The sequence below is a fragment of the Tribolium castaneum genome, chromosome 4, assembly GCF_031307605.1.
Source record: "Tribolium castaneum strain GA2 chromosome 4, icTriCast1.1, whole genome shotgun sequence".
Classification (NCBI taxonomy): Eukaryota; Metazoa; Arthropoda; class Insecta; order Coleoptera; family Tenebrionidae; genus Tribolium; species Tribolium castaneum.
The window spans coordinates 7,365,444-7,390,218 of NC_087397.1; the positions used below are offsets into that span (position 1 = coordinate 7,365,444).

Sequence of the window (24,775 nt, forward strand, 5' to 3'; positions counted from 1 at the left end):
AAAATATAACCTTCGGAAATGAAAACCCCCGTCGTAAAATAAGGGTGCAGGCGTGTTCAGCATAACAAAGCCGAAATTTAGATACGCTTTTGCTTTTCGCAAAATACCCTTTTACTTTTAGAACCCAAATCTTATCTCTGTTTTTGCATATGGACGGCACCCCGGGGCTCCTCGCTCTCACACTTCCTCAAAACGGCCCTAACAATAATTTATGGCGGCGTTTTTAAACAAAATGGAGCCGGGACATAAAAAACGCATTAAAATAAATCAGAATTTTCGCGTAAACGAACTTTTTTCCAGGATAATTGAAGCGATTTCTCCCGCCGAGAATTTGCATAAATCGATAAGTAAAGCCTTATATTTATGATTATGTACCGAGTCGACAAGGCATTAACATTTTTAATTTCCACCTTCAATTTAAACTGACTTGTTCACCTGCCGTCGTAATTTACATTCTTATGATTACTACAATTTTTGGGTAAATGTGGCCATAATTAGTTCATCCGCGATCGTGTGTCATAATCATAAATCACGCATGAACAAGAAGCCGAAACTTCTGGATTTAAAGTTTGAACAGCTCTGTGTTCCCACGTCCCTCAAGCGCCCATATTTCCACATACCTGAAAAGGCGGCCATTAATTAAAACGTTGGATCTCCTCGACAGCATGCCTTTGAAAATAAAAATATTCCGAGCGAATGCATTAGATCGTATAGTTAATGAAGGCGGTTGACATATACGAGTTCTGAAACCAGAACCGCGCCTGATAAAACCGGCTGTATCAGATAAATATGTCAACAAGGACTCCGCCTTGCCTTTCCAATTACACGAGATGCGACCGCAAAAAGAACAAAATGTCGACTCACCTAAGATGGCTGGCCAAGCAGATGGGAGATAACTCGCACGAAAACGTCTTCCTTACTCCATGCTTGGGAGAAGAGGGATCTGGAAGGTTTCACGCGTTAGTTGCGAAGTTATTAACGTCATACATCACAGCTAAGAGGACTAAAGAGCTTTTATCGAAACACAGAAGCCCAAAAGTTTCTACTTGAGTAAAAAATCACTGATATAGAACAAATCACGAAATTCTGCGGGTGGGGATGAGCTTTTTACTTTTCTTATTCATGTCATAATACCTACTTCAAAATTTATAATTCATCTATAGGCTCGTCTATGAGTGTGTAAATAAATACTTAAGATAGTGAAGAAATATAAAAATTTTATGTAGCTATCGTATTAAAAAGACGCACAGCTTCGTAAACTGAACCAAGAATAGTATCTCATACTTATTTAAATCAATAATAAAATTAAATAAAACCTATATTTATGTTAAAAATATATTTTATCTGGACACGTTACAAGAGTGACCACTTTTCATTGAGTAAAAATTATATTTTTGCGCCAAAGTGTTATATTTAACACTATGTATTTTTACCATATCACTAATGTTTCTGTAAGTAACACAAGTTCACAAAAATTTTTATCAATAGATGAAAGCATGAAAGAATAAGTAACTGATACTAAAGTCGAAAAAAAATAGAATGTCAAGATTTTTAAATATTTACCTATTAAAGTATCAATATTTAACAATTTTTGCAACATCAAAAATGTTACAGACTGCTTCTTCTTTTGTACTATTAGCTTAATGTAGACTAGTAGTAAACGAATAACATATTTTTATCCGAAAAACCTTAATAACCCTCTTCATAAGACTTTAAATCTTGATGGAAACATTCACCATATTCTACGCTTAAGCTTTCCAGGTTTTATTACGATAGTTTAAACACAAACTTAGAAAAAGTTGTTTTGGCCTAATTTACATTCACCTGATAATATTTTAAAGTAAACAAAACATTTAACAATTTGTTAACATATTTTTATCCCAAAAACCTTGGCACCTCTTTTCATAAGACTTTAATTAAATCATTTGATCGCTTAAGTTTCTCAGGTTTTATAGAGATAATTTTACCACAAATAAAATAAAAGTCGTTTGGGCTGAATCTACATTCACTTGACGATATTTTAAAGCAAATAAAATGTTTAAAATTAGTTTATCACAGAAACAACGAATGCTAAGCTAGACACCAAAAACAAATTTTCAAAATTTCTAGTGAATATACAGGGTGCTCAAAAACTGGCGCACCAACTTAGTGGTACGTTATTGAGAAGCAAGTGCAGATTACGGAAAAAATGTTGAAAAAATTCCTAAAGTCATGTTTTAAAAAATCCGGAGCTACAAACTTATTGTGTTAACTTCTTTAGTTTTCATTATTTTTTTATGTTTTTATGTTTCATACCAGGTAATCGTTCCGTAACAAAACGATGAATAATTATTTTTAAATTTACTATCACATTTTAGCAGTTTTTTAATTTAAAAAAAAATAAATTCATCCAAAAAATCGCAATGTGTAGATATGCCAACACTGGGAATTATTTCCTAGGAAACCGTTTCAAAAATAATTTATTTTTATTGTTGCTCAAATTCTATTGCGATCATGACTGTTAAACAACGTTGCCACATATCATTTATCTAAAATCCGTTATTTATCAATAACTTTAATAAAAAAAATGTTTTTACTATTTTTACCTTTATATGTAACCAGTTCTCTACCACACACCATTGAGTTGGTGCGCCAGTTTTTGAGCACGCTGTATTTAAAAAAACTAGACGTGATAGACTAATGTGAGATATATTTTGGTTATCACTGTTACTAGTGAGTAATCAGAAAACAAAATCAGTATAAATTATCTCTTGGTAAGAGAAAAAAAAATGTAAACTAGTTTGCCACATAAACTAAAAAAATAAAAAAGCTGCAGAAGTTTTTTCTTGGTTAAGCTTTAAAATGTACAAGACAAGACCTAAGCTCTCCCGACTCACACACTTCCCCATTTATTTTGCGTTACTTAATAAAGGCTCTATTTATAGACGTTCATTTTGTTAAGTGTTAACAGAAACGTATTCTAAGCCGGATTTTATTACCCTTGACTTAATTACAAGCTTTTGTTTGCCTCGCTTTACTTTTAATTTAACACTTAAACAACAATTCGAGCCAAAGACACGAATAATTTTCTTTCTTTTTAGAAGCTTCAACAGGAAACAGTAAAATGCACAATTTTTCTAATGAAATGTGTTTCAGTTCGTCATTAGTGAAATGGTAAATTAGATTTGGAAAAATTTATGGCCACAATTAAAGGGTGCCCCGTTTTATTGCACGAATTAAGATTAGAAATCAATCTAGTAATTTACCTTATCTTTGGGAAAGACTGAAGGCAAGTGCTTAATTATCCACTTTTCGAACAAAAATCGAAACCGATTTTGACTTTATTTTTATATCGAATTTAGTGGAATTGCCGTCGCTGATCGTTATACTAAAAGAACCAAAAAATAATCGAAAACAATAGCAAAATTATTTTTTAATGATTTTGACTATTTACAATTTGTTAAATTCTGTTTGCATCATAGATATGAGAGCCTGGTCTAGGGTAAAAATATGATAAAGTGGGAAAATGTCGCCCACGAATTCGGCAAACAACGAGCGAAGAAGCTTTTTATATTTATTTTTATCGGGGAATGCCTTACATGTTGTCACGCCTCACTGACATAAAATTCTACTTATTTTAGTTCACGTTATCTCGCATACGTGCAGACCGTTTCACATTCTGACACCACGTTTACAATATACTGGGTATTATAGTTGTCAAGCTCTGCAATAAGATTGGGAGTTTATGTTTCCGAGCCGCACCTAAGAGCAAATTTATTTTTAATTCTTAGCCAAGGTTGGAAGGTGCTTGAGCTGGGAAACCACCCACAACAAACGAACTCATCCGAAAAACAAAATTGGATCGATTTGGTCACGAATCGTTTCTATTTCATAAATAATTTTTGTCACACAATGATTTATCGCTTTTTGTACAATGCAAGATTTACAAATTAGGCCAATGTTAAAATAAATCAAATCATTTGCTTGATTCGTCTCGTTACTTGTCACGAATTTTTCCATGTAAATTTAAACAAGCACTGCGTAAATATTTATACTCAAGTGTGAATTCATGACAGTTGGGTGTCTATACCTGAACAATATTTTCCGTTGGTAGAAAAAATTTCTAGGTCAACCCTTGCAACGAAAGTGATTCAAAATCGGTGAAAGCTGACCTAAACAGCAGTAATTGATTTCAGGGACATCTAAATGTTTGACTCCTCACTGTCAAAATATTTTCAGTCTGGCTTGAGAATTGTAGTGGGTTTTAAATTAGACAAGCGTCTTGTATTAATTTGAAAACTTTAAGTCCTTATCTTTAATTAATTAACTGACTTTTAACGAGTGAAAGAGCCGATTTACATATTTTGATAAAAACGTTTTAAAAATACAATTTAAACCAAAGGTAAGGTTTTATTAGCTGCGCTGATACCATAAGAAGAAAAATAAAACAAACTATTCAAGAAATTATTAAGAGTAGGTAAGTGAAATCTTTCAACCATAACGTAACGAACGTATTTTTATCTCCGGATATTTAAACTATTGTAGGTATTAACTAATTAGTAAATATAAAGTGTCAGTTCTGTGCTGTTGATTTTAGTCATTATGATTTACACGTCTGTGTGTTTGCCACATAAATTAATAATTTGCAGGACAATGATTTTATTCGTGAGAAAAAAACATCTGTGCTTCTAATATGTCTTAAAATCTCAAAATAATGGTCTGTTTTACAAAATTCTTCAAAAAGCTAAAAATGTAGTCATTTATAGATTTTTTTTATCTGTTCAGGTATTTACATATTGACGTAAATATGTCTTTGAATTACTTCAGTTTAATTAAAATGTAAAATATTTTGTTACAGTTTAAAAGAATAAATTGATTTTACCAAATTATACAATTTATTCAAAAGTAGGGCCATTATTTTCAAAACAATAAGTATAAAAAAATATTATTCAAAATAAGTATAAAAAATGCTATAAAAAATCGACAATAATCTTTTCTTAGACGTTAATAATTTTTTTTGCTTTTTAGAAAAGCTGCACAATACAAACGTTTTTTCCAAGTGATATCCTCTAGCAATTTTTCATATTTTTTTTCAAAATAATTTATTTTTCAAATTTATTCACAAAATTTCAAAATTTTATTTTTCTACCTCTAATAGGTAGGTACTTTACCACAATTCTACACTTTTTAAATGTTTTCAATTAGTATATAACTATATTAGGTGCAATATACCTAGATATTTTCTTACAAAATTTCTAATCTAAAACTGTAAAATTTTAAGAATTTTTTTTGTAGTTGTCTTAATTTTGTCAGAACCTTTTCTTTTCTTTCTTAGTATTCTTTTTTATATATTTTATTTTATTGTTTAAGTATATATTGTAAGGATCCATATTGTATTGTCCAAAGTCTGTTGAAAATAAATTACATTATTATATTATATTATTTATTTTAAAAATACCTACTTAGGTTTTAAAGGTTTAATTGTTTTATAAAACAGACGTTTTGGCTTATAAAACTATCAGAAAATTTATGTGATTTTTTTAAGTTTACGGAAAACAAAAAAATGAATTCAGGATTAAACTACTAGGTAGTAGTTTGAATAGCCATCTTAGTTAATTTTGTAAATCGTCCTTAAAACTGTAGGTAATTATAATATTTTTTTAGACATTGAATTTTATATCAGTATTATCTTGAAACAAGTTTTTAATTCCTCTGTAATTTGGTGATTTTTACATGACTTTTATACAGTACTGTTTCATTTAACAATAAATTTAAATATTTTAATTTAATAGTAGCTTAACTAAGCTTGTATTATATTTTAAATTATTCAAATTAGCATAATTTAGTGGAACAATGACGTTTTAACCGAATTATACATGGATATATTTTTTTTAATTTCAGTGAATTTTACCTCTCCGACACGTGTATTAATGTATTATCACTTATCAGTAATTTAAATAAAGCATGTTTCCTAGAAGCGATTACAGAATGACGCACTTTTTCTCAATACATTAGCATTATTTATTTGAAACAGTGTAATTGTGAATAAGCCGCTTGCTAACCACAATTCAATTTCCTCCTTCCATAATTGCTCGCATCTGCATTTTCACGTAACGCAACCTTTGCAAGCCATAATTAAAGTAATCTCTCTAGCATTGTAATTACCCCAGAACCTGTTTTTCCTTTTCTTTTACGATTCTGTTTGTTCATCATCTCCAAAAAAACCAACAAATTTTCTTGGCTGGAAGTTCGCCAGATATTGCAGGCGGTCTCTAAAAACTTCTGAGATAGCAAGCATGTCTTGCAATTTATTTTATTCCCGGAATCCATTCCAGACTCTAAGCACGTAGTTAAAAAGCTGCGCGAAACTGAGCTTTATCTCGGGAGGTTGTTCGGGCGCTTTTCGCTCGAATCGCCCGTATCCTTCTATTGGATCGTAGATCAAGCGGGTCTGGTGCCTTGGGAAGGGGCGCAGCAGGGAGATCATGCCGTGCAAGTCTAGCGTAAACGATAGGGGATCGGACCATGCACCAATGTGCTGTCAGACGGAGGCCATCTTGCCGGCTCCGGATCAATACCAGCCCGGGAAAACGCTCGATACAGCCAACACGGACGCGGTCATGCGCTGGACGAGAACTTTTTGGGCGATGCCCAGACTGACGGACACTTTGCAGGAAGCGATTTTGGTAAGGTTTTGCACCGAAAGCTCGGTTTGTGATGTGAATAACCTCGGAGCCTTGGAAATGCGACCAGGGACAGGCTTATCAGCAAGTCTCCAAGAAATCATTTAATTACCTATGTTTGAAGTTATATCTCAATTTTTAATGTTACGTCAATTAAGGCTTTTAAGTTATTGGTTATTTAATGTAAGTGTCTAAAAGGTTGGTAGCGGTGCCACCGACCAACCGACCAGTAAATGTCAAAAGTAAAAGCCAGTAAAATAATAATGCTTAATTTATCATATCGCGCTTTAAATCCTATCTTCTTATGCTTCAAGGTACTCGTAAATGACATTTTTTTACTAAAATATTTTTAATTTAATTAAAATTGTATTTCATGAATAACACTACCTACAGAAGGTTTAGATCTCGAAGTATTGCTTACCTATAGGTAATAAATTCAGTTATACAATTAAAAAATACATAAATAGGTAGACATGAAAAACAAAAAAAAATCAATCACTTTAAGTCGTAGAATAATCATCTTGCTTTTTTTACACAGATAATTTTCTAATTTTTTAAATCGCTTCTGCGCTTTCTGAATTGGTATTAATAATTCCAGAGTTATCGAGTGATAACATTTAAATCGAGCAAAATTTCATAAAATTCGTAAAAATCTAATAATAGATATAAACAGTAAAACCTCTCGACAGCGGACACCGATGAGAAATCTTCAACTCTCCGTTGTGAAAAGGTGTCCGCTAATAAGAAATGAGCAATTTTATTATAAAAAAAATATTTTTTTTAATAAACTGAATTGAACGGTTGTAGGTTACTGAGACATAGAAATGTGACAAAGTGACCATCACAGAAAGTATATAATGAGAGCTAAACCCTTAACATAACACCATAAATATCAAACAAAGTGTTTTTATAGGATTACGAAAGCAAACTGTTCACTAAACATATTCAAATTTAAAACAGCAACAAAAATATATTAAAAAAATATTTTATTGGTACGCAGAATTCTTAAATAACTTAATTACTTATTCGTGTTAAATAGGTTAAATAAAAGGTTAAATAAAATGTTTTGTATAGCTTGAGGTGAATTTTTCAGTTTTTTGACCATGTTGATATTTGAAAGATTGACAGTAAACATTTTGTTATTAAACTTTTTATTATTATTATTCAAATAATTAAAAAGGGAACAGATTTTTTACTTAAAATCTTTAATATTTGTTTGGCTGTTTTTAGGAGCCGTGTTTTTTGAAATAATTTGTTACATGACACATAATTTCAGCTACTTTTTCAGGTATGAGTTTACTTAGGTGCTAAGACACATTTCTTTTTAATTACTGTCGTCTTCAGCAATCTTTTTATCATTTTGTTCTAAGAATTTTTGCATACATTTAGCAATATTTAATTCTAGATTTTTTGTATAGAATTTTTCTACCATTTTCATTTCGAATTTCGAAAATATCGTAAAAAAACTTTCAAAGTTGATAAAAAATGATGACACAGGGAATTCCTCTGGGCAAACAATTTTGACCCAAAACTTTGTTTTGTTATAATTTTCTTAGTAAAATGTTAAAAGAGCCGTTGTAACGAAGAAGAACCTGGAAGTGACTAAAGTTTTATGTTTTTGCGCTTATAAATTCCGAAAAAATGTCAAAAACCGTTTCAATTTCTATTTTTTTTTTTACTTTCTAAACGCTGATCAACAGAAAACTATTGTAGCTAAAAAAAGTCCAACGCCATTCGAATCGCAATAACAAAATCTAATTTGTGGCACGTCCAAAAATCGTAGGTATCTATAGGTATTTTTACAGAAAAGTATTTAATTTTGTATTATTGCAAAAATATTCAAGAATTTAAGATATTCAAAAAAATATTAAAAAGAGAAGTCGATTGGCGTCAAGACAAACCCTCAAAATTCCTAACAGTTTTCAAGTTACTTCTTTTATCTAAGAATTTTTAGATCTGTTACCAATTTTCTCGATAAGTAAAGCTCATAGAACAATACTCGAGATATAGTTACCGAAAATCGATAAAAATTTAAAAAAAAATTCAAAATTTGATTAAAAAAATCTAGTAGATAACAAAGCTGAAAATTTGTCTGTGCAAGCCATTTAGGCCAAGCCTAAGTTCAAAATAAGTATCAATTTTTTTATTGAAACATCAAAAATTCCTCTGTGACCGAAAACGTTGTCCAGAGTGAATTCGAATTTTTACCGCTCAACAAGTTCTTGAAAATGTATTTAGACGATTTTGATTATTTCCCTAAGTCCTATAGTTTACAAAAAAATCCAAAAACCGTTGTTTTTCAGTTTTAAAGGCCGACTACGGCGAAGTAATTGATGGAGATAGCAAAAAAATCCAGAGCAAAAGCACGTTAAGTTTATTTTAAATTAAAATTGCAACTACAAGGAAAAAAAAATTAAAAATAGTATTTTATTTTATTATTTACTTAGGTTAATACACATGAGTTTAGTAAATATTTTTTATTAGCTAGGAATAATTTTTAAAAATTTAAATCTAGGTAATATCATGTGAAATATAAGAAAAGTTAACTAAAATTTTACCTTCAGCTGGAAACGTTTGAATAAATAGAGCAAACCAATTCCGCAGCTTTGCCGCCGGAAAGTCCTTGGCCAAAGCGACTGAACCTCGTTTGCATCGTCATAAATCTTCTCGTCCTTGTTATTCAGTAACAGAGGCCACTAAGCCTTGGACATTCATCACGACGCAAATTAGACAATTTTAGAAAATAATTCTTCTGTGCAATTTTGTTCCGGAAAATGTGAGAAATGTCGCTAATTTGCAAAGTTTAGTTTTATCTGTTTGCGTAGGCAGGTGTTAAGTGGAATGAAAGAATGGAATTTTACAGATTAAAATAGTTGCATAGAAAGTAACCACAAATAAAAATTTGTTTGCATTTTTATCACTGTATTTACTCCTGGAAGTTGTTTTGTGATAGATGCGATTTAAAAAGTGTTTTTTGTGTGTACTGTAACAATTACAGCTCCCATAAAATTTAATTGTTTGTTTGCTTACGTTTATCCAAAGTTGAGCGGAAAATCAGAAGTCCGTTTTATATGTTTGCTCAAAAATTATCCCATAATTTACGATCCATATATTACTTTATGTAAAGAGGGTTATTTTACGTTCCTTTCCGAAATTGTATACGTCGTATATAAAATTAAAATAAACTTTATCTAATTTTTTATTGTGGCTCTATTAAATTTTTCAGAGACATTGAGTTTTATGCCACCCCTCGCTGCAACTTTCTGCAACAAAATGCTCGAAGCCCATAAATAAATCGCGAGTTATCCATATAGGTTGTAAATAAAATGTTGGATTGAAACCTAATAACTATCAAACAAAAACGCATATCATAAATATCGCCTGAAAAAGGCACCGAATTCTGTATCCCATTACAGCACAGCGATGCAATTTTCCGTGCATGTCAAGCCCAGTGCACAAAACGAAAATAAGCCAACCGTAAAAGTCACAAACTTGAGTAAAATAAGAGCGGGGCAAATTTTTGCGCAAGAAAATCGTTTATCTAAACTTGGTTTTATTGCATCCACTTGCAATAACTCTTGCAGGCTTTGCCCAAAACTTTAAAGAAATTCACCGAATAAAATTCATGACCTGTAAATATCCAGCAATTCCTTCCGTGTCATTGAACGCAAAGAAAACAACTAAATTGTTGATTCCAAAGCGCGGCTTTTGCCCACTCGGCAATATTTAAAAATTAATCGAACGTGCTTTTATCTTAGGAAATAGTTTACGAGACGAGCAATTTCGACGCACGAATGCATTTGCGGTTAATAGCTCGCCGGCTCGAAATTATGTATCTCGCGTTTATTGAAGCGGAAAATGCAAAAAGCACACAGTGACTCGCTAAAAGCAATCAAGGCGCGGAGCAAAAATCGGCAAGATGGCGTTTTTGCCGCTACTTAGTATTGTTGATTGTGCTGGGTGCAAGATATACGAGATATCGTAAAGCATACATTATTACACTTAAATTATATGTAGTATAATCGATAAATCACTGAGATTCTCGACAGGTAATTAATATACTGACCCGACTTAACTTGGAGCGCATTAAACGAACTTTAACTAATGATCTAACAGGTTCGTCAATCATATTCGAAATTAAATTTTTATTGACATATAAAAGTTGTGTCAAATGTTTAGATGTAGGAGATAGGTTTATTGATGTAACAATATCATTATGGGTCGTTCAGACACGTGCGAACTACCACACTAACGTGACAATAAAACTTTTTAATGGCGGACGTCACTTAACTCAATTTCTTGGCGAAAGCGCACTCAAACGATCACTGATAACCCATTTGCAATCAATTTTACAAACCCCCTTAAATTTTTTTTTTTATAAAAATATACTTGTTTCATAACGCCAGTAAAATTACAAGTTGCCTAAAAGAACATAAAACTTCTATCCGTTTCACAAATAATTACGTAAATCTTGAGGTAAATCTCAATTCTCAAATTATAAAAAACAAAAATTTACTGTCCCAACGATCCGAAAAAGCTCCATAACTTGTTTATTATTACAGATATTCACTTTTTTTTTAGATTATAGCTGCCTTTCTGTTGCATAGTTTTAAAATATTGCTGTATGTATACAGCTGTCTCAATATTAAAAAATACTAAAGTTTATTTTTTCAAATAAAATTTCCTAAAGTTTATTGCATTTTTGGACGCAGCTTTTAATACTGATGATTTTGATTTAAACTTGTATTAATCGATTTTGCTTAGTTTTTGAAATGATTTGAGTTTTTTGGCGAAAAAAAACACGTTTTATTTAAAAATTTATTACACAAAACGACGATTTCTTAAAAAGTAAGACATTCACCACTTTAAACAGAAAAGTTTAAACTAAAATATTTTCCAATTATTTAACGCATTACAATTAAGAACGTAGAAAAATAAAGAAAGTGGTTAAAAGATGAATAACTTGAAAAAGTTAAATAAAACATCCTATTTTTTGTTCTTGCTTCTCAAAGATTATTAAACTGTCTAAATAAAAACATAAAGTTTCAAATGACTAGAGTTTATAACTAAAAAGTTACTTGACTTTAAAGGTTAATTTCACCAACTATGATGAACCATACAATAACCATGGTAAATCCACCAAGAACCATTTGTTGGAATTAATAAGAAATTTAAAAATTCGGCAAAAATTTTAAAATTGTAGTTATTTCACTGAAAAAAATGACATTAAAGTTACTATTAGCTAAAAATTTTACTTTTCGAATACTGAAATATTAGTTAATCATTTTTTGACTAAGCAGCAAGAGACACTTAACTGGTATTGTTTTTAACAAGACAATTTACAGTTCTTTTAGATGCAAAAATAAAAAATTAGGTGTCTTATTTAATTTTTTTAAGTTATTTAACATAAAAATAAAAAATATATTCGTGAACTTTGAAATTTTTCCTTTTATTTTCTTAGTTTTGATATAATTTATTTAATTTAAAGTGTGTTTTTGTTAAAAAATCAAATTATTTAAAAAATGACATTAGTTTAAAAAGCTACTTTAAAAAATGAAAAAATGTAGAATGTTCTATTTAAAAAATCATAAGTTTGTATTGTTGCTCATTTTGAAAACACACTGTATACTTGTAAATAATTTCAGGCGAGTCAGAGAGTTACGACTTTCGTAAAAAAAGATAAATTTTCTAACATATAAAGGTCAATAATATAGAACTTTTCACATCGCTGGTACACCCTGTATACTACAATATTGTTTCAAAAAAATATTTTCATTAATTGCCGATTTTCTCACAAGATAAACAAAAAAACATTCTTTAAATTAAAACGCGATTATGATAATAAGTTCAAAACTTTAATAATTAACTTTTTAGTTTAAAAAAATCATTTGTAGTTGTAAGTCAGAAATTTACCTTGTGTTGTTTATTGTTGGAACACTTGAGTCCATGTACCTGTTTCAAACTTTTATTTAAACACGAAATTTGCAAACACCAATTAATTCAGATTTAAAAAATCGCAGAAAGTCAATAACTCGCTCGTATATTTTCTTTGACACTTACATTCTGTTTATAGACTCTTAGTTACAAACTAATAAAAAAATAGTTAGACTTGCAAAGCAGTGGCACATAAAAACTAAATGAAATATTAATTTCGTTCATTATCTGTGAACCTACTTGGTTATCATTTATTCGCATTAGCAATTAAAATTTCCCTTGATCGAAATAATCGTATTTACGCTTCTGCGATTTCCCCCAAAGCATGTAACGTTATGGCTATCATAAAGCCATTACCTCTATGCATTGCTATTAAGTTAAATATTATTGCTTTTCTCTGCATAGAAGGCATTCGTCTGATTTACGAGAAGGCCGAGTAATAAACTAATGCAATTTTCAGTAGCCTGTCCGCAAGTAGCCATTTGCGTCCCTTGTTTTCTCGATTTGTTATTTTTTCAGTGCCAGTAATGAGGGAAAAAATGAATGACTTACGACTTGTAACTTCATCTAGCAGAAACCTGAAAGACCAGATAGTCATCGCGATACTTTGTTGCAAATTGCAATCGGAATGTTCAGGCTTTTTCCACGGCATGTGAGACGAAGAGGGAGCGAATTTACGTGGAGTGGTGGTTGTAATGACCGAGTGGGTCGACGGTTTATACACAAGACTCGGCCGTAAATTATATTCAATAATATTTATGAACGTTTCAGAATTCTGATACGAGATACAAGAATCTAAATAACCGAATCCAAATCAAGGGTGAAATAAGCGCAGGCACGAGACCTCAAAGCGCGTTATCAATTTTTCCAAATTTGCATTAATGGAAATAAGGTGAGTAAGTGTCAGGATATGCAAAACTATAAAATATGGATGGGCTTGTTTAATTACTGGGTCACCTACCTTGTGTGAGGGTGACACCTTCAAGCGCTCCGAACTGGAAGACTCTCTGGAACAGACATTAAATTATTAATTTTTTCCATAGCTCGGTTAAATATTTACAAAGCACGCAATCATAATAAACCGTCTGCGTTTACGTCCAGCATTAGCCATAAAAATTTTACTCCATACTATCTACTACGCCAAAATCACAATTATACCAATCTCGAAACTTAACGTAAATATTCTGGTACTAAAATAGAGAAACCTTGACGGAAATTTACACAAGTTGCACGTGTGTGTCGCTGGTCTGAAAATACAACACCGGTCACTTGTGATAAGACGCTTTCCAGTCTCGATTTTTAAAGCCATTTTGTAATTATCGAGAGCCGAGAACCATGTTGAAGAAATTTTAATGGAGATAATGAAACCGGTTTCGCTCGCCAATAAACCGCGACAGCTCTTTTGACAAAAGCTGAAAAATTCGTTCCTCTGAAAGCTCGCACTCTAATCGATTTCACGTTTTAACTCGGAGCTAATCGAGCTTTTGCAAAAATAACGCCTCATGCATATTGAAACGGCTATCTCTTGGTTTCCGATTAAACAGTTAGTTATCAAGCACGGGGGACTCGTTTCGCGATATTTCTATTAAACGGGACACGGTGGACTAACTTGATAAGCTGACATGCACAGGACGTGTGGAGATATCCCTAATTCAACCAAACTTAAAAATTTTGACCGAGAAATAAAATAACTCCAAACTAACAATTTTGCGTTTATTGCATATTTATTTCCAATTTTTTATTGTCCTTAAACACACTATTTGAATAAATAATTGCTTTCAACAAGTCATTTCGTATTTCATGTTTAATTATCGTCTTGCAAAGCCTCCAAATTTCGGGCTTCCTGCTGTGGCCCCCTCTCATCTCAAACCACGAAAACCATAATAAAATGCTAATCATAATCTGGGATAATTTTATGTCATCTATAAACTCCCATTTTTTATGAAGTCATTGTTAAACTCAAAAAACCGGTCCGAAAGAAATATTTTTTAATTAAGCAGGAAATAATTAAGACATTTAAATTCTGAAAAATGGTAGAGACGGTTTGGGCTAATTTAAATTTTAATCAAAAATTGTTTGATCGAGGAGCGATAAAATGGCGTCAGGTGCTAACCGCAAGTGAAGTACCAGTATTTTTGATGAATTTAAATGCAGTTTATTTATTATTGCTAATCGCTAAGTAGTTAATAAACGCGTGTTTAATGCAATGTCGTTACAATAAAACTAACACTCTATCAAACAGGCACGATTAACGATAAATAAAAATTTTAAGTAAATATCGTAAAAATTTAACTGCTGGTTATATTTACATAGCCGAAAGCTCGAGCTTTTTTCAGTTGGCGTTACCTCTTGGTCCTTGGATCACTTTCACTTTGCACAACACCCCGAGTTCAGTGTCCTTCAATTGGTGCAAAAACACATCTACATCTTTAACAATACGGCGGCGTTATGAATCGAACCCATGGCCGAGTCGACCAACCAGAACCCAGCAGTGTAAAGTAGTGACTTAGCAAGGGGTAGCAGTCGGACCCCTCTAAAGCCGAAGAATGTAAGGCCGGCTTTATCTCGATGGAACAGAAACCCGTGGCACGACTCACATAATTACCTCAGGGTGAAATGAAGACACCAATAAACCCATAAAATCTAACTTTAGACTAAGGGCTTTTGCATGCGGCGAAATTTCACTTTTCAGGTAATTGAAGGGTTGCGGTTTGATGCCAACCGCAAATAGTCACGGGCTGGCCTTCAAACCGGACACAAGTGCGTGTTTTTGGTGAATTGAGATGTTGGGACTGTTCTTAGCGTAGGTTAAAAGTTCCAAGCATGGCTGACGAGACAAAGAGGGCTTGGAAGAGGAGGTCTCAGTGACGGGAGGTAAAACAAGTTTGATTTGTATCGTCGATATTTTAAGCACGGAAAATTAATAACAGTGGCACCAACACAACGTTGTTTCTTAAATTAAATTCCGGGGATATTTCACCGCACACGAAGAACTATAATGAGGCCAAAGCGGCGGGAATTTTTATCGCTTTTTTCGAATTCCCGACGAGCTTTTTGAGACATCTAGACGCACTGATATTTCGCACGAAACTGTTTGTGCTCATAAGTTTTATTGGAAATAGCGGCGAGTACTTGATCAGGGGAAAAGAACGGCTGTTGTTTCACTCACGCACCAATCAACGACACTTTGGTTTCATACGTTGCTTTCAAGGTGATGGAAACACCACGATTTACATTTTTTCAACATAAATTAAGCCAAGCCACGACTCTATCTGATCATTCGGAATTTTATGTCCGAAGCAATCTTTTAAATTCACTCTTATCTTTGACGAAATTTTATAAATGTCTAATAAAATTTCCACGGAAATCGAAAATATCAAATAAAATTTCACAAGTTACGAGCCGAGACAACATCGGATACGTTGTCATTGCCGGAATCAAACGGTACACAATTTTCCAACATACACATAACTGTGCAGGATAAGATTTTAATAATATTATAAAACGACTAAAAATAGAACCTTTTTAAGTCTGTCTTGAACAGGATTTTATTATTGATTTTTCTAAATAGTAAAGAGCTGTCAAAAAATTAAATTAATTAACGAAAGTTGCCCATTTTAATAATAATAAACTTAATAATACAAGTTATAACTAAATTATAAAAATTATATACTTAAGTAAAAAATAAAAAAGCCTTCAATTTGGCGTCATCAGCCATTAAATATATTAATCTATCAACATAAGAAGATATTAGGTGATCAAAATTTTTAATAAAATAATTTCTAGCGCCAAAATTACGTTTATTTAAATTATTTTTTACGAACTTTTGGCAGAACTAAAGAAAAACATTTACCAAGGAACCGCTTGTTGTCAAATTACAACAATTAATAATTATTATTTCTGGCAACTATTTTATATTTACCTATTAATTTTTAATATAACAAGATGTAGAAATATTCTAAAAAAATCACAGATATATAGAAAAAAAATAAAATATTTAATATTTATTCCTGATGGTATCTTCAGTGGTTATTTTAATGCATAAGAAAAAAGTAAAAAATGTGTCGATTAACTGAATAATAATAACTTAGCAAGAGCGGATCCAAATATCAGTTTTAATTTTTTAATAAACAATATAAAAGCTTTTTAATGGACATTTATGAATAAATTATTCATTTTAATTGTGTTTGGTCAATTTTGCTTAGTTTTTTAGACTATCACTAAAAAAAACACAATTTTCTAGAAATTGTTTCCGGAATTTCTGCCGTCACAATTTTTCAAGAGCATAAACGTCATTTCAAAATTTTCTAGTAACGTTTTGATTTTAATTTAATCCTCTTCAATCCGTTTATAAAAAAGCAACTGACTGCCTGAAAAAAATTAAATTAAAATCGAAACGTTGCCAGAAAATTGTATAATTTTGAGAGACAATACAAAAAATACCAAATACCTTTTCTTATACTGAAAATAAATTATTACCACTAATAGAATGTTATAGGAAGATTCTCGAAAAGTAAAACAAGGAAGTTACTCGAAAGTTTTTTTATGTCCAGAGTTCTTTATTACTTAAACTTACCTACTTAAACAACTGTGTGTATTTACATACACTAATGTTAATTTTGACATTGCTTGTTGTATTAATGTTGTAATTTTTTTTAATTATTAAAAATGTGTGGTTTTTATCAGTGAGAACTAATTATTTCGAATACCTAGCAAAATCTACTAGTAAAAAAACATTATAATTTACAAATATGTATACACGTATCCAAAATATGCACAAAACAGATATAGTGTGTTTTATTTAAAACAATATAAATTTGCATTGTGACATTTTTGGATAAAAAGTTTTTTTTTGACCTAAATTTAACTTAAATAAACATAGTCAAAATAATTCAAAAGTCAAAAACGGTTTCCCGTTAACTAAAATTAATTTTAGTAAAGTGGTAAGTTGAAATAAACATATATACCTAGGTATACGAAAAAGTGAGTAATAAAGCCAAACATTTCATTTTCCTACACAGAAAACGCTAATAACACCCAAAAATTGCCAAAAAAACAGTTTATGAACTTTAGGTAAATCCAATTTTCTCAAACACACCTCTACATAAATTAAAGTTTCCAAAACTACACTCAGGTCTACAAAAAATATTCTTCTCATTTAAAAAAACAGATTTTTTTTCAAATAGTCGAGCAGCACCTAGTGAATTAATAAATGAATTCAACGAATTTTTTTAGTTTTATGAAAACCTCTCGGAAATATTAATGTTTAACTGTATTACAAAAAGTTTTCCAAATTGAGACACGATTCCGTCTGGTTGACTGTTGGGTAGTTAAATTCGTTTTTGTGCCTCTAATTTGTCCCAAGCGCCCCTTGCTCATGTGTCAATTTTTTATACCAGCCCGGGTCGCTGTTAATCCTCCCTTTAATTTTATTAGATATGAAGTTTGCTTGCCGAATCGAAAACAAGCCATAAATAAAACAAACAATATTTTCTCATCGGTCCCACGGCCCATAAAAATAAATTTGTCATCCTTGTGTCAAAGTGTATGTGTAAGGTCAACAAATAAAGTAACAATAAAATATGCATGGAAACTTCAAAGGTGGCTCTCTGAAGAATAACGTCTTTATCCCTCCATCAATGTTCCAAAGTTCACGTATCTGAAGTGACATTACCCTTCGTCAAGGGACTAGGCTGTTTACGACATCACGCAACGGGTTGATTGCTTTCCTTCGAAAACGACTCTGGAGTGATCTCTGTGAACGCTCCTAGTCATTATTTGCCCAAAGCTCATCAACCAAAACGTTCGTCTTATCGAAGGTTCTCAAGCGGACGTGACCCTTGATCTCGCACACGCAGCGCCCTTCATTGATTCTCGCAGAAACTATTTTCATTTATATATTAAATTGTATTGTGTACTTTCAATCTAATAAAACAACAATCGTTTACAGTTTACGACCGAGCTTGCTACTGGAATAAGAGTACCATAATAAGGAAAACACAATTTTATTGGCTGCGTTTTAAATGCATTCACAATTTTTCGGTTTATTGCCGGCATTATACATCCAAAGTTTTTAGATTAATGACACTACAAGCCCTTTCGGTTAATGGCCCTCGCTGATTTTATTTGCCCAAGCTCGGCAAATAAAATTATTTAAAAAATACACATCTTCTCGAGCGATGTGATTCGATTAGTGCCTTTAATTATGAAGCCATAAAAACGTGTCGATAAAAACACAATTAAAGGTTAATAAATATACATTGTGGAAATGAATGTATGTTTAATGAACGTAAACAGCTATAAGGGAAAATATTGGTCAAATTTTATGAATATTGCTGAAGTGAGCCGACAAACCAAGAATCTGTTGGGCTAAATAATGCAACAAATGAGGAACTCATACTTGAGTAAGGTGCATTAAATTTATGTCCAATGAAAGACCGATTCATTTCATGTTGACAACTTTAAACCCCATTAAATATCCTATAAAGCGACTTTATTTTTCTTTAACGCAACGATGTTAGTTTTATCGTGTCTCTGCACTAACCCACTCATTACGCCCAACTCTAGACACTCATCCCAAAATCCCGACTTTGTAATCAAGCCGTTCCTCCACAAAAATCGTAAAATCCCAGTCAAAGCAAAGCACAAAAGCTGGTATCAACCCATATAAGCTAACGAACCGTGGATCAGTCGCATACATAACTCAAACACTGGCACACCCCGGCCTGTTTTTCCCTCCTGCCGGCGGCCCCATCCTGCTGGGGCCGCCAGCAGGAGAGAGAAGCCCCAGCAGCGGAGAGGAAACTTCAGCGGGGAAAAATAATCGGCTAGCCGCTTTGCCAACGTTGGGAAAGAAAAACCCCAGGAGCCAACCGGGCGACTAGCTCGTAAAACTCGAGAAAAAGAACGAAATACGGCCATGCTGCAGAAATAGATCAAGTCTCAGCAAAATATATTTTTCGTCCAGGAGGGGTGGTGTGTTATTTCAGACGGGGCTCAAAAATACCCCACCTGACAGGTTAATCTGATAAATTGTCGCAGTCACCATTTTGGAGCTGTCGGCTCGCATTAAACTAAACTCGAGTTATGACCTGGGAGGGCACGCCTTATCAATTTGTAATCCATTGTGAGAAAAATTCAAGACTTCGATCCGACGTCCGCTTTCTTTTTAATAAAGCCGGCTTTACGAGGCAAACTTTAATTAAATTTATAATTATGCAAGGAAACGTAAAAAGGGACGAAGAAAAATATAGTCGCGGAAAAGAGTGCATTATTTCCCCGGGGACGGCGTGAAAATGACATGAAAACTTGTTTAAAACCCGTGAATAATACAAGCGCCCTTCTTGAGAACACACAAGATCGATTATGGCGCAAGTCTCGTGACAGATTTATTTAATTATCTTGCGTTTTTTCCGTGATCCGACCATCTGGCGGATGTTCGAGCTTAACAAACCCGGACTAGAGATCATCTGTTTCCGCAAATCAAACTATTCGCCGGTTAATTGCAGCAAATATGCGTCCAGAGTTCGTGGCGTGTGTAAAATTGAATCCAATAAAAGCGGAAAGTGCCGCATTACTGCAAGATCCGTAATAAATGTCTGAAGAGATTTTAATAAAATTGCCAAGACAAAACACGCAGATTGAATATTTTATCTGCTTATCCTCCCGCCTCGGATATTAACGTCCATTTCTGGAATTAGATTCGATCGCGCTTTGTTGGCACAACCCACAATTATTCAAATCAGAAAATTTATCCACCAAGACCCGTTTCACGGAAATTAAATTCCGCACACGGGAAAGAGCAAGGAGATCTGTCTATGACCCAGAAGTTCTGTTTTATGTCTTACACTAAATTAACTTAGTTATGTTTATAGGGATGTTTGGAACTCGAGAGTTATGTCTACTGATATACAGTTACTACTAAAGTTTTGGCCATCCCCACATTATTTTTATTGTGCAACTTCGGGATTATTTAAAGTGATAAGGATTCAGTTGTTTGAATGCAAATGCGCGAGTTAATCAACATGAACACCATCAAAGGGTTACTCTGCATAAATGTAATTGCTCTATAACCATTATCTGAGAGGGGCGTGTTTAATTACTATTTCGTTTAAAATAACGCCTCGCACTGCCAGAGAACCGAACATTTATCGTCACCACATGCGAAATTATTTAATCAAAAAATATTGTTTTCTTGTTTTTTTTGCAGTGCGAAAAATTTATGTGACCAGCCCTTAGATGAGTTTGTAGATCCATAGTTTTAAGACGTTTAAGGTCTAATTTAAGTTTTTTGGTATTTATTTATTTTTTGTTGCCTCAGTGGTCGTATATAGTTATTGTAAATGTATAACATTTATAATGTCACGTTGTAAAATCAATAAAACGCTTTTTTAAAGCAACTTAATATTATCACCTTTTGAAATCTACAAAATTATAATTAATCTGACTTTTTTTGTGAAACAACATCAAAAAGCTAATCCTACTTCACAATCAGTTGTAAATTTTTTGTTTTGAAACATTTCAAAATCTCGAATTCGAAATGTTAACAGGTTCTAAGAAAATCAGTTGAATAAAATTTTTGTTGAATTATTCTTACAAAATCAATTCTCTAATCCCCTATGTATAATTCATAGAAACGTTTCGTGTTTTAGATAATCAAACAATTAGTCAATATTTTGGTCTCTAATGAGGTATTGATTATTCAAATCATTCCATAAAAAAGTTGGGTCATAAATTATTTATGATTTATTCGGTGACTTTTAAAGCCCCTAATTTTAATGCTTGTAGTAGTGATCGATCAAGAATATTTAAACAAAATTTTACGCTCATTAGCTCAAGTTATTGTAATTTAACCAAAATTTCTACGATTACCAATTTCTATCTGTGGTTGTTGTTTATAGAACTTGTTCAAAAATGGTTGTTCATTAAGTCACCTATGTGTATTCTTTCGTTTTTAAATTTCCTGCCACTTTGACGGCATTCACAATTTAAACTAAGCTGCACACTACGTTCAAATTTCGTAGGTGACTTGATGAACAGGCATTTTTGAACACATGGTATGCATACAGTTTAAACTCAATTAAGATGCAATTCCCGTAGTTTTTTTTTAATTAAAGTTTATTAAAACGTCTGTCTTTGTCGCCCTATCACAAATCACTATGAGTCTGTCTTTGTCGTAACATATTGACCTGACCTGACCTGACCTGACCTGCACGATTTATTAAAGAAAACTAGTAAGATTCTAACTCTGAAAGCATATAGAAAACAAAACTTGATCCAAGTCTCTTCAGCATAAGTCGGTCTATTACGACTAAAAAGACCCACAAAAATTAAAAATAGAAACAGTAAAACATATTAAAAATATTTCTTTACAACTGAATAACTATAGACATTTTGTCTCCTACTCTGCCTGCAAACTGAACAAAAACAATTAAGAGACACAGTGGATAAAGTGAAAAAGAGCGCCAACTTGATAAAATAATTAAAATAAAAAATATACATACAATCAAAATCAGCTTCAATATCAAATACGTAGGTAATAAGAAACGGTTTGTTTTTTGTTTTTGTCAAATCGATCAAATTATTCAGAAATTAAACAAAATCAACCTAAACTTACAATAAAAAAAAACAATTTAAAAGCTACATCCAGAAATGCAGAAAACATGAGATAAAAAAATGATGAGAGCATTTTGAAAAATAACAGTTTACAAATTGCCTTCCCCACCCCTGGATTTAACGACTGCCAGCCCTTTTAATAAAATTTAAATACGGAGAGAATTTACGAGAGATAATTTAATTGAAGTACAAGAGACCCGTATGCGTTTCACGTGTCATCTAACCCTTTATTCGTCCATGTTGGCATCAGATGTAAACGAGATAAGGGTACCTATTTATAAACAGAGAGCTAGTTGGGAACGAGGGACCCACTACTGGATTAAAGCTGGCTTTTAATTGCCGGCAGAGTCGGCCCACGTTTAATGGCCGCCAGAGTGCTGCGTCCCGTCGGTAAAACAGCCATTCCCATGCGACGCTTGAATTTATACTAAGCTTCGGACCAGTCATTTAGCTGCCCTTTCGCATTTAAATCCACCTGCGACCAACCAAACCCGGATTTTTTCGTTGTCTGTTCCCAGTTAGCAAGAGAAATCGCATAAAAGTAGCTTCAAAACAAGAAACACGACCGGTTGTGAGTGTTATGACTACATTGTCTTGGAAATGGCACAGCATCGTACCATTAGGTGTTTTGTTCTTATTGTTTACTCAGCTCACGAATCGCGGCAATAAATAATTGTGTTTTTTAATCGAACACGAGGTTGTGACCGCCATTAAAGCACTGGAATCTGCAATGTCTTCGGTGACTTCAAAGTTTGCACTAAAGCAAAAATTATAAAATCCATAACTATAAAGAGCTTAATTTATAAGAAAGCCTCCAGAAAATTGGCTTCTTAATTTATGGAGAAAGATAAAATCAAGCAGCACCACCTGAAATTCCAACGAAAGAATTTGTGATCATTTTGTCATTGTTTTGGCCAATAAATGCATTAATTTGCTCCGAGTTGATTTTATACGCGACATAAAACCACTGCATGGCTTTGCTTTTACTATCATAAGTGCTGCAGGCTTTAATACAGTCAATAACTTCCATAAAACTGTATCGATATCATTAATGGACGACTCGGAAAACCCAATTCTTATACACACGATTCGAAGCATTTAATAAACCACTTTGTGATCATAAACACTTTTAAACCATACATAAAGTCATTACCGAGCTAAATGAGCATAACAACACAATAAAATTTTTGAATGACTTTAACATTACACAGATTGTTTCATGATAAATGACTCTCATTCCTCGCGAAAAATCACCCTTGATGCAAGATTACTAAATGACCAAAAAGACGCTCTAGTGCATAGTTTACAAAGCTACAACCCCCAAAACAGAAAACTAAAAAAGCGACATCTGAACGTAGGAGGTGCAACTAATCACCCAACTACTTTTTTGTTAATAACTATGATAACAATTTCATGTTAGAAATACCAACCTAGACACCAATTAAAGATGACACCAAGCTAATTTGATTTAACAAATAAAAAAACAATTTTTAAATAATTGTCACAATTATAATTTGTGAAAGTTTATTTAAAATTGGTTATAGATTTCTATATTAAGCAGTACAGAGCCCTACAATCAGATTTATTCTCTCCTCAAACCAAACTGCGCCCCTGACGACAAGCGGGCGAACTTCCGAGCCATTATTTACGAGCGAGCGCCAATGACATTGTCAAAATTTACGAGCGTTGCTAAGTGCTTTAATGGCAGGCGGGCCAATCGCGCGTCTCGATGCGAAACCGGAATCTTGGAGAAGGGAGAGTGCGCGTTGCTATTGGTCGCGTCCCAGAAGCCATTACTAAATGACCGGGCCTAAAGTTTGAGGCTCCGCCTCTTTGTATTAGGGAAGGGTAGAGACATGGATTCGCAATTATCGTAAATAAGGGTGGTTTGATAATTACAACAATAGATCTGTGGTGGGTTTATTGTTTCTTTTGCGTTTAAGTATCAATTGTTGGTCGTTATTTGCCTGGTGATTGATGTAATGATAAAGCTAAATACACAAATGAGCTTATAAACATGTAAGCAAACAATCTTAATATTTTACTCTGTTTTAAAGTAGTCACTAACCAGAGCCACAAACAATGTTTATGGGATAATTTATACCGGTTAGTGTGTGCCATAGGTCAGTTTTTAGTACTTTTACTTTCGTGCTGTGTAAATAGTTAATAGGCAGGCAATATAATTAAGTTAAATAAACTTGTAAACAAATAAAAATTCTGAATGGCCTCCATAAAAATACTAGCGAGATGAACGGTAGACGAAGACCAGACAGGTATAGGTATAATAAGAATAATTAGCGTTTGGTGGCCTGTTAATTGTTATACCTGTCATAAAACAATGATATAGTCGTTTTATTGCATGTTTATATTTGATGTTACAGTATTCAAATGCGAGTTTCCGTTTTCAAGCCGCTACTTAACTGACATCAATTATTGCAATAAAACCAACTATTTCCGACGATGCACAAGCCGTGAAATTGACTTGGAACATTCAGATTCCACCGTTTCACGATCATTACGAATCTTATTATGCAGAATGGACGCTAAAACTACGCTTAAAACGA

At 32.7% G+C, this 24,775-nt stretch overlaps 1 protein-coding gene across 3 annotated transcripts in view; it reads right to left on the minus strand.

Annotated features, from left to right (window-relative positions):
• The window catches only part of Abd-B (Abdominal B), a 62,056-nt gene that overhangs the window by 27,124 nt on the left and 10,157 nt on the right, over nt 1-24,775 (minus strand). For all 3 annotated transcript variants that reach the window (XM_015983959.2, XM_008203022.3, XM_015983960.2), the window contains 2 exons: nt 13,558-13,603; nt 865-943 (listed from right to left, as the gene is read on the minus strand). The gene's annotated coding sequence lies outside the window, so the exon portion shown is untranslated. The remainder of the gene's footprint in view (nt 1-864; nt 944-13,557; nt 13,604-24,775) is intronic.